An 11,112-nucleotide genomic window follows, 5' to 3' on the forward strand; every position below is an offset into this window, starting at 1 on the left:
AAACCCCCTCCCCCTCCCCCCCTTTCAAGTGTCTACATCTTTCTGAGACCACCGCATACACTCCCATAACTCTTCCCATAATGCCTTTCAGCTAACAGGCCTGCGATGCTGGAGTATAGCTCCTCCCATTTCAGGGGAATAAAGGTGGACGTGACATCATTTTAGACTAAATTTAAGAAGCTGACATCAACCTGACTTTTGGTTAGTCAGTTGCCTTCACTTTCTTAGAGGTCATGTGACCATATTTATATTTTTGACAGGCTTGTTACATCTTTATCTTGCTTGACGCGTTGCTGCGATAGCATCTCGTCAGTCACACAGATATCCACTTCCTGCTTCACCATCCATTTAACTCTGAAAGAGGCAGTGCAAATATATTCATCTCTTATTTAAATCCTGTTTAAAGTTTCACACAGGAACTTCAAAGTTCAGAAGGGTCACATGTAAGTGAGCCTCCTTCCTATGACCATATTTGGACAAAGGTCAGCTGCAGTTTTTGTCTCAATTTGCAGGAACACTTGAAATAGTGCTGACTCTGCAAAACCTGAAGAAGGCCCCTGACATGGGAGGTAGCATATACGCACATCCAGAAAATGCATTCAAATAAAATCTGATTCACAGATTATTCTCCAATTTCCCATCCTCTCTGCCCTCTAATCCCCTCGTCTAAAATCCTGCGTTCCCCTTCTCTCCTTCTGCAGAAACTCAAAGCAATATCCTGAGTTTGAATCAGCTGGCTGTTTTGTTTCTCTGTCATCATTTGTTTCTCAGTATGTTCACTCTTGCACCTAGCACAGAAACCTCAACAACAACAAAAAACAGAAAAACGGTGCTGACATAGAAGAAAACAGGAAGAAAAAAAAAAAATCAAAAACTGGATTGGGAGCAAAAGTCTGAACTTTCTCACAGAACTCACTGGAAGTTTTTTTTCCTCCTGGATTTGGTCTGGAAACCTGCACCCTGCTCTTCCCACATGGCCTTTCTCTTTCCCCTTCAAGTGGATCACAGCAGGGGGGGGATATTGTAAACTGGCTATATTACAAAGAAAAGAGAATTATGCATACTTGCTGAAACTCAGTGCTTTTTTTTTTTCTTGTCCTTTTTGTTTTGTGCACGATAAATTGAAGGTGCACACGGAGCTGAGCGTCTCTTTTTACTGTCTGCGTCACCTCAGCTCACCTTTCATGGAGGAAAAGAAAAAGAAACTGTCAGCTTCTCGTGTGTCTCATTTTCAAAATGCTGCAATGTCTTAGAATTTGACCGGTGCACATACGAGATTTGCGACTGGATTTTAAAAAAATGATTGATCACATGCTGTTTGGCTTTTTGTATGACTTCTCATGTTAGCATCTTCTTGTTTTTACCATGTGTATCAGAGCAGCTCGTCAAAGTCTCGCTTCGACACGCAAAAATAACAGCTTTTGTAAGGTACATACTCAACAGAAAATGGCATAAATATATTCACCATGTATGCGTGTATGATGAGATGTTGCAACTTCTGCTAGCGACGCCTTCTTTATAGTAAAGCTATCTCCTTTTCTCTACCTCCTGACGCCTGGTGCTTCTGTTCATCTCTGAGCTTTTGTCTCGTTTTTAAAGCAACATTTCATTTTCATTGCAAAGATCAGAATCAGAATCAGCTTTATTGGTCATGTATGCTGAGACACACACCACAAGGAATTTGTCTTTGGTAACTGTGCTCTCAATGTACAAAAGTTATAACATTAAAGATAAAGATAATAAAAGCAAAAACACTAATAAGGCTAAATAAGTCAAGGATAAATCCAACTTTTCTTTACTTATTTTTTATTGGATGAAATTACCATTACAGAGTCATGAACATCAAATGCATGGACAGACATGTTCAATATGTTGTAGACATCTACACGTCTTTTTATCAACAATAAGGACAACTATAAACATTGAACATAATTATAACTGTACAACACAAACATCCATCAATCAATTAACTAAACCACTTTTACTGTTCAGGGTTTTTCACATCTGTAGTTTTAAACTATAAAAGGAGGGTTATTTGTTCAGCCATTTAGTTTTATGAATTTAATATTTTGCCCACATTAAAAAAACAGATTAATTAATATTTATTTGCTGATAAATTGGACTTGAAAATTAATTAAAAAGTCAATTCTTGTTGGATTTATATTTTTTCCAAGTTTCCTTAAAGGTATTTTTCTAAATCAAACAAAAAAAGCAGTGTCATGAAAACTGCAAAAGAAGGTGTTCAATAGTTTTTAATTTTAAAAGATTCATCTTTTGAAAACAGGAAGGAAATATTAACAAACACACATTTAGTATTAGTTATCACGGGATTGTATTTATGTAATATTTTAAATAGAAATTACTTCATTTTATTTGTAATTATATATTTAAACAGGAAAGTAAGGAGCCCCTGAAGTCCTAAAAAGTAAAACCCGGACAACTTCCGGGTTCACCTGAGGGAGATTTTCTTCAGTGGAGAGGATGAAAACAACTCTTCATGAGGTGAGTAACAAACAGTTAGATTTAAAAGAGGACTCGAGCTAACGGTCAAACCTCAGACTGTAAATATTAAGTTTAAATCTCATGGACGAGGACGTCATGTTTCGGTTTGTCACGTTTTCATCTGGAAAGAAACCCGAGATTTTATAATAATTCATTAAAACATGATAGATGTATTTAGCTGTGAGATGAGTCTCAACACTTGTAGTTTTACAAGTAAATTGTTTAATTTAAATATAGGCTTACCTGCGTTCTCCCACTTTCTCGCGAGACTTCTTTCATAAAACATCTGCTTTTATATTGTAAAGTCATGAAAGGTTTACAGAGGTACCCCAAAACCGACTATTACAGGTAAAGATATCCAGATATGATGCAGAAGAAATGTTTAAAGGGCCTGTCAAAGAGTGTTTTTGAACTTTTCATCACTTTTTCTCTCATTGTTCACCACAAAGCAAAAATAACAGTTAGAAGCAAAAGGTAGCCCGCTGCTCTTACAATTATTGTACAAATATTTTAGAGGTGAGCGACTTAATATGTGAAATATTTAGGGACACGTACCAAAGCTATGGTACCAAACTACAGCACGTTGTGCCATTATCTGGACCCCTACTAAAGTGAGCACTTCTAATTCCAGGGTCCGGTCCATACATGTTAACATAACATAAAAGTCTCCAAAGATGTAACACTTCACCTCTAACACTGCTCAGGAATGAGGAGACGTAAAGGCATGTAGGTGTTTCAGTCTGAAGTCTGTCAACATTAAAAAGATCAGATCTGCTCCTCTTCTGAGCTTTATGTTGACTTCATAACAATCTCTACTCCTTTAAGTCGAGCAGCAGAAGAGTGTCAGTGTGTAAAAACAAAAGGCTCATTTATTAGCTGAACTAAATCTGCAGGAGTTTTCCATGTCACTGATTACAACAGAGGCCGATTAGGACGGGACCCTTAAAACATTTAGGGACTAATTAAGAGTATACTCACTTCTTCAGGCTCCACTTTGCATCAGCAGACCATTCAAAATATTAACAACAGAATATGAAGAAGATACATTAGAGGGATTCAAATAGTTCAGTCGTAATTTGAGGTCACTGATGGCGTTTATGTTTTATTAAAGGAGAAAATAACAAATATGCTAATGTCACGACTTAATGGTTAGGCTTAGAAATCAGTTTTTTTTAAATGTTCCCACCACTCCGCTGTTTTAGTAACACCACTGGGAACAAAACTAATCAAACATCTCTGTATATTCATTTCAAATCATTTAGTTAACTCCTCCCCTGCTCTGTGTAAGATGATGTGAGGTTTCCAAACGATATCCAGCAGTCTGCGCTGACGATCGATCTCTTCCTCGTACTCCACGATAGTTCTTTTAAAAACTACAAAAATGTCTTCCGCAGCAGCCGTTAGTCGCTGGTTGATAAACTCTCTCAGACTCTCAGCTGAACACGTTGTTGTGGTTTTATTAAACTTTTAAAAAAGATGAACTAGGACAACAGGAAAGTCTGAGAGGAAATGTAGCTGCGTTCAAATCTGGTGCTCGCGCTGTTTCCTTCCGCTGTGTGTCACACTATAAAGTATCCTACCGACGGTGGAGGTGCGGCAGCCTTTTGTTCCGCTTTCTGTGGATTTATTTTGTTCAAAACTTCTCTTTATTCAAAAAACTAGATCATATTGTACAGTGAGTTACCATGGTAACATGAACAGTAGTTTACTAAGGGTACAGGGACAGTGAGTTACTATGGTTACAGGGACTGTTACTATGGTAACCGGGACATGCTGTGTCTGTCTGGAATATGCTCCAATCTGATTTTTTTTGTCCACAATGAAACTAAAATAATGACATGAATTATATACTGAACTAAAGTCTATTTTTACTGTGTCATCCAAAACTTCAGGTCGGCTTCATGAATTAAATCATGAGGAATTAACTTTTCCTCGATGGGACCTGGAGCCTGATGAACATCTGAAAACAAACGAGTCAAGAGGCCAAAAACATAAACATCAGAAAATAACACCAACTTCATGTTTGAGTCAAATGAAGTTTAATTTCAAAGAAGATTAATGTACAGCCTTAATAAAATCCAGACTGTGATATTTAATAAACAGAAGTGGTTGATGTTATTTAATGCAACATGGCCGTCGTATAAGAGGCGGATTGGAAGCAGTGAAACTTTGTGTTGACATGGTGTCAGTTATTTAAAAAGTAAATCACTTGTAGAATATAGAGACATTATTTGAGTGAATTATCAAGAGTAACACACATGAACAACATGACAGAAAGATCACTGTGTCTGGCTTTACACCAAGAGCAGAAACACCAGCCCATCTTAAAACACGGGGTTAATTAGATCAGACGAGGAACTCGTAGAGAATGTGTTGAAGAAATGTGGAGAACATGTTCCCTCTAAAGTGAAGAAGAGTCCAAGTATTCAGTTACAAACTACAGAGAGACTCAAAGAAAGCTCAACTTCCTTCACACTTCACTTCATTACAGAAGTCCAGTCAAAGATTCTTTTTCTGCCTTTGAATCGCTCCACACTCCTTTCCACTAGGGGGCAGTGATTACAAAAAGAGACATTAAACTTGAACATGAAATATAAAAACATAAGAACAAATAAAAGAGCTGGCATCATCTATCTTTCTTTGTGTTTCCTGACACAGAAATAATCTCTTCAGATCGATCAGTCTGGGAGGAAACTGTGGAAACAGTGACACCTGCTGGCAGAAAGCAGTGATAGCAGCAACAGAACCTAAACATGAATTATTATTTAAATAAAACCCTCCACAGATTGAATTTATTTCTATTTAAAATCCTGAGATAATAAAAACAGAAGGTTCAAACATCAAAGTGTAATAAACATCAGAAGTTAAAAATAAAGATAGTTTGATAACATGTCCGTTGTTACCCTGACATGATGAATGAATATCAATGATTGAGTCTGCATGTTATTCAGCTCTTTTTATATCATCTCATATTACATGAAATATTCAGGTGCTGACTCTGCACCTGGATCCAGACATCCTGTTTGTAGTTCTTTTAAAAACTCAGTGAAGCCTCCTCTTTGTTTTGATCCAACAAAGAGACGACTGATTTATTATCAGACGACCAACGACTCGTGGTTAAAAGCAGAACTTCACACTTTAACTTGCACAGCTGGAATCAACTTCTACTGTTATCTGTGAATATGAGTCAATGAATAACCTGCACCACTACACATGTCCACAGGGTGGCGCTGCAACAGAAACATTTATATCCAAATCAAAGAGTTCATCTTCGGTCGTTGAGTCATGAAGCAGTTTAAATTCAGAATATGAGAATAGAAAAATGTCCGAGGTCATGGTCCTGTGTGTGACGGTGGAGCTGATCTCAGAGCAGCTCAGACTGCAGCACTGAGAGTCATCTGCGCTGTGATTGGTCCGTCAGTCTCCCAGTAACACAGCCCAGTTAAAGACTCATCAACACACCAGCTGCTGCTTCCAGCTCTGTGATCAGCAGGATCCTCTCTTTAAAGACTCACCTCCACCTGTTGATATAAAAAGACATAAATGAGAGATTAGACTCTGAGAGAGACTTCATGATGATTCTTTATATTATTCATGATAAACACGGACGGGGCTCGCTCCAAGCTATATAACAGAGCTACTGACACCATATGAGCCAGCCCGCAGTCTTAGATCCTCAGGTGGGGGCCTCCTGGTCGTTCCAAAGTCGAGACTTAAAACTAAAGGTGACCGGGCCTTTTCAGTCAGGGCCCCTCGACTTTGGAACGACCTCCCTGAGGAGATAAGACTCGCAGACTCCCTCAATTCTTTTAAATCCCTTCTTAAAACGTACTTTTACAGACTTGTTTTTATGTGATGTCGTCTTCTTAATGTCTTTTCTTACTGGTTTTACTATTTTTATCTTCTGTTACTTCTTAGTGTCTTTTATTTATGCTCTTATCTTAACTCCTCTTATGTTTTAACTTAATGATCTTACTTACTTTGTCTATTTATGTTTTATATTTATATATACTTTTTATTATTATTAATATTATAGTTTTTATTTATCCTTTAACCACTTGTTTCTATTTCTTTTTCTGCTCTTACCTTCTTATTGCTGTTATCTTTTCATTTGCTTTAGCTCTTTTAGTTTCTTACATCTTTTTAAATCTTTGCTCCTCTTGGTCTCAGCTCGTGTTGTTGGGTTCTTGTGATGGTTCTTGTGATGGTTCTTGTGATGGTTCTTGTGTTGGTTCTTGTGATGGTTCTTGTGTTTCCTGGGTTCTTATGATGGTTCTTATGATGGTTCTTGTGTTGGTTCTTGTGTTGGTTCTCGTGTTGGTTCTTGTGATGGTTCTTGTGATGGTTCTTGTGATGGTTCTTGTGTTGGTTCTTGTGATGGTTCTTGTGATGGTTCTTGTGTTGGTTCTTGTGTTGGTTCTTGTGATGGTTCTTGTGATGGTTCTTGTGTTGGTTCTTGTGTTGGTTCTTGTGATGGTTCTTGTGATGGTTCTTGTGTTGGTTGTGTTGGTTCTTGTGTTGGTTCTTGTGATGGTTCTTGTGTTGGTTCTTGCGTTGGTTCTTGTGATGGTTCTTGTGATGGTTCTTGTGATGGTTCTTATGATGGTTCTTGTGATGGTTCTTGTGATGGTCGGGTTCTATATGTCTGTTGGGTATCGTGCACTTTGGGTTCTTTTCTGTTGAATTGTATTTAATTATTTTTAGTATTTTGCATTTGTTATGTTCTTGTTGTTGTTTATGTTCTTCTGTGTTTGCTTTAGTTTGTTCTTGTTTTTGCTGTTTGTCAAAGCACTTTGTAAACCTGTGTTTTTAAAAGCTGCTATATAAATAAAGTTATTATTATTATTATTATTATTATTATTCTGATCATATAATATCATCGTTATCATGATTATTCTGATTATCAGTGATACAGAACATCCAGTATGAAGAGCAGCAGGGACTTCAGTCCTGCTCAGAAGTGAAGTGGGCGTGGAAAGTAGCACGCCACCTTTCAGCTCACGTGGTAACGTGTTGGTGACTTGAAGCTTAAAGAGATAGAGAGTCCTTGAAGGCATCATCATGTCAGAGACAGTTGAGTGATGTGTTTACTGAGAGTCCTTGAAGGCATCATCATCATGTCACAGACAGTTGAGTGATGTGTTTACTGAGAGTCCTTGAAGGCATCATCATCGTGTCACAGACAGTTGAGTGATGTGTTTACTGAGAGTCCTTGAAGGCATCATCATCTTGTCAGAGACAGTTGAGTGACGTGTTTACTGAGAGTCCTTGAAGGCATCATCATCATGTCACAGACAGTTGAGTGATGTGTTTACTGAGAGTCCTTGAAGGCATCATCATCATGTCACAGACAGTTGAGTGATGTGTTTACTGTTGATTCATGTAAACTGTGTTTAAATCTAGCAGCAGCAGTTTCTGATTTTCTCTGCCTTTTGGGACAGAAATAACAGCAGACATTAAACACACCTTAAAGAGTTATTTCCACCTGGATGAACTGCAGTGTCTCACAGGTGTGCTGTGTGTAATCTGTCCCTGTGTGTGTTACGAGCCTTGTGAAAGAACAATGTGAACCTGTCTGTGTCTGTGCATCTCACCATCTTACTAATGGAGCCTTTAAATAGCATGGAAATACTGCACCATGACTTTAGAGCAGGTTTTTGTTGGTCCATGGTGCAGCTGCTTTCTGCCCTCTGAGACAGCAACGCCCCACCAACACACCTGAGCACAGGTCATGTTAAGACCTAAACACACTCAGGGGAAAGAGGAAGTGCTGATTCAACGTTTACTGATGTAAAGGTTCAAGTGATTTATCTCAAGTGTCCTCACAGGGAAATGAAAAAGTGTCCCTCTGAAGAACATTTCTTTGTTTGGTGCAGAGTTAACAGAACTTCACGTCATATTTCAGAGATCATTAAACTGAATTTATTCTGACTTCAAATAACAGAAAAATAACAAACATTAACTTTGCTCTAATCAGTTTGATGAAGAATGTCTAACTGCTCTCAATCTGAATGGCTACTCCTCATGTCTCTTATTTTTCGTCGCTTGAACCGGAAGTCGTTCTGTGCCGCCATGTTGATGGACGTCTCAGGTCTCTTATTTTCAGCACAGAGGATCGAGGAAACTTGAGACCAGCCTTCCAGGAAGTCTTTTTACGGACAGACACGCCCCCTTATCAAATATCACTAACTGACTGAATCAGACTTCAGTGAAACTTCTCAACATTAGCAGAGTTTAATAAGGGAGAAAAGACAGACATTGAAAAGGCGCTAAACAGACACAGCAGACATTTAAGTGTCTGTAAACATCTGTCAGTTTGTAAAGAGTCGGTCTGTGATGAGCTGGAATTAAAAAAGTGTTTGACATGAAGATTAACAAAGAACCTGTTTGAAACCTGAAGTAAATTTGGACTTCACACCAACTTTATACGCTGGTTGAAAGCTATGAACAAGCAGCCTAATGCCAGAGTTAGAGTTAATGGAGTAATGTAAATGTATTTTTAAGATCTCTAAAGGTACCAGACGAGGAGATCCATTGTCACCATTGATGTTCGTACTATCTATTGAACCGCTGGCAGAATATATATTATGGTAGAACACCTGAGCTGGTGGGGGAAGTCATTGAAGGATACCTTTCTGATAGAAAAGGACAGCTGTCATTAAAAGTAACACGTGAACACCAAGATTCCTTCAAGTGTTTGTGTCGGCGTGTCTGCGTGTTTACAAACTACTCGCACATTTACATTCAATCTTCCATATCTAATCTTCCTATTTAAGACTAGTAATGCTTAGTTAAATCCTGGTTGTATATATTCACAGTCTTAGTTTTGATATTTTTAGTACTTATTTACTTTGTATTTATATTATATTGTGTTTAGATTTGCTAACATTGTGTTTTTTACTCATATATAATGCCACAATTTCCCAGTTTGGGATCAATAAAGTAATTCTATTCTATTCTATTATATTTACACACATTTCTAAGTAAAAGAACAAGTTGATAAATTCCACTCTTTGTGTGGGAATGTTCTTCCTCATTACGCACAGATCCGTGCTCACACACTGTTGATAGATGAGCCCCCTGGACTTTTCTCCTTTCTTCTAGGTCAGTGGTTCTCAAACTTTTTAGCCTGCGTACCACCTCCGAAAATATTTGGCTCTCCAAGAACCACCATTATGGTAGACGTTAAAAAACACTGTAGGCCTATTTCTACACACATTTCATGCAAGAGGCAAATTAATTCATAAAAAGAATATTATTTATTATTGACTGCTGGCAGCCACACTGTAGGCCTAATAAGGGCTAGTGCTAGAACTGGCACACACAAAAGTGCAGAACAATAAAAATGACAACTTTATACCAACAACCTGTTTGGAAATATTTAGTCTCCAGTGTTTCCCACACAAACACGATACCTGGGCCCAAGTATATTTCCAACCTGTTCTCAATTAATTTTTCATTAATTCATAAAATTGCTACATGCCTGAGAGAGCGAGAGAGAGCGGGGGAGAGAGAGAGAGAGCGGGGGAGAGAGAGAGAGAGAGAGAGCGCGTGAGAGTGCAGGCGCCGATCTGCAGGCTCCGTGCAAACAGCGCCGCTTTATTATAGCCTAAGTCTCTGCGTTCAACATAGCAAAACTGCCTTTTTAAAAAATCCCTCTCGACTCCTACGGAGTGTTAAGACATCAAAAGAGAGCAGAATCACATCAGCTTCAGAGCTCCAGAGAGAGAGATAGAGGGAGGGGGAGCGATAAGGTCCGCTGTCCGTACATGCATCAAAACTGAAGCTTCTCCTGGCTCCGTTTTAAAAATGTTAATGTACAGCTGCTTGCTGCCGATTGTGTGCTGAACTCCAATAAACAACAGAATATCTGTTAATGTAGACCTACAGCTGCTTGCTGTTGATTCAGGACTGAACTATAACAGAATATCTGTTAATGTAGACCTACAGCTGCTTGCTGTTGATTCAGGACTGAACTATAACAGAATATCTGTTAATGTAGGCCTACAGCTGCTTGCTGTTGATTCAGGACTGAATTATAACAGAATATCTGTTAATGTAGGCCTACAGCTGCTTGCTGTTGATTCAGGACTGAACTATAACAGAATATCGAGTGGAACTTTTCAAAACGCGGGGCGTACTCCTGTTGTTGTTTATGTCTGTGCGCGAACATAAATTGAGCAGATTAAAGTTGTTTGTTGCAAAAACTAGATTAATTTAGAGGGGAAAACACATTTGATATAAATACAACCCAATAGATGCAAGACAGATAAGATAAGAGTACGACAAAAAAAAAATGTTGTTTTATGCTGAACAGGTTTGTTTTTTATATTGTGGAGATTTCTTTGCATACCACCACAGGGAGCCCGCGTACCACCGGTGGTACCATAGATTGAGAACCACTGTTCTAGGTGTATTGTTTTTTTTTCAGCACTTTTGTAGTAATTTGTTTGTATATTTAGTCACTTCTAACTTCTCATCTGCCTTGGTATGATGTTTACATTTTGATGATTAACGTTCTTTGTTTAAATGTGTAACCTTTTTACTAAACCATGTGACTACTACTGATCATGTGACTGGCTGTAAACCGTTAAAGGAAGTATCTTGGCT

The 11,112-nt window shown here is 38.2% G+C and overlaps 1 protein-coding gene and 1 long non-coding RNA gene across 2 annotated transcripts in view; both read right to left on the bottom strand.

Moving 5' to 3' along the window:
- Positions 1 to 11,112, bottom strand: part of LOC136179333 (ribonuclease inhibitor-like) — a 73,186-nt gene that overhangs the window by 50,392 nt on the left and 11,682 nt on the right. The window lies entirely within an intron of this gene.
- LOC136179339 (uncharacterized) lies at positions 4,519 to 6,966 on the bottom strand. The gene is made up of 2 exons (XR_010666481.1): positions 6,640 to 6,966; positions 4,519 to 6,023 (listed from the first exon to the last, which is right to left on the bottom strand). It is a non-coding gene; the product is annotated as an uncharacterized lncRNA (long non-coding RNA).

This window comes from Labrus bergylta, chromosome 5, assembly GCF_963930695.1.
Source record: "Labrus bergylta chromosome 5, fLabBer1.1, whole genome shotgun sequence".
NCBI lineage: Eukaryota > Metazoa > Chordata > Actinopteri > Labriformes > Labridae > Labrus > Labrus bergylta.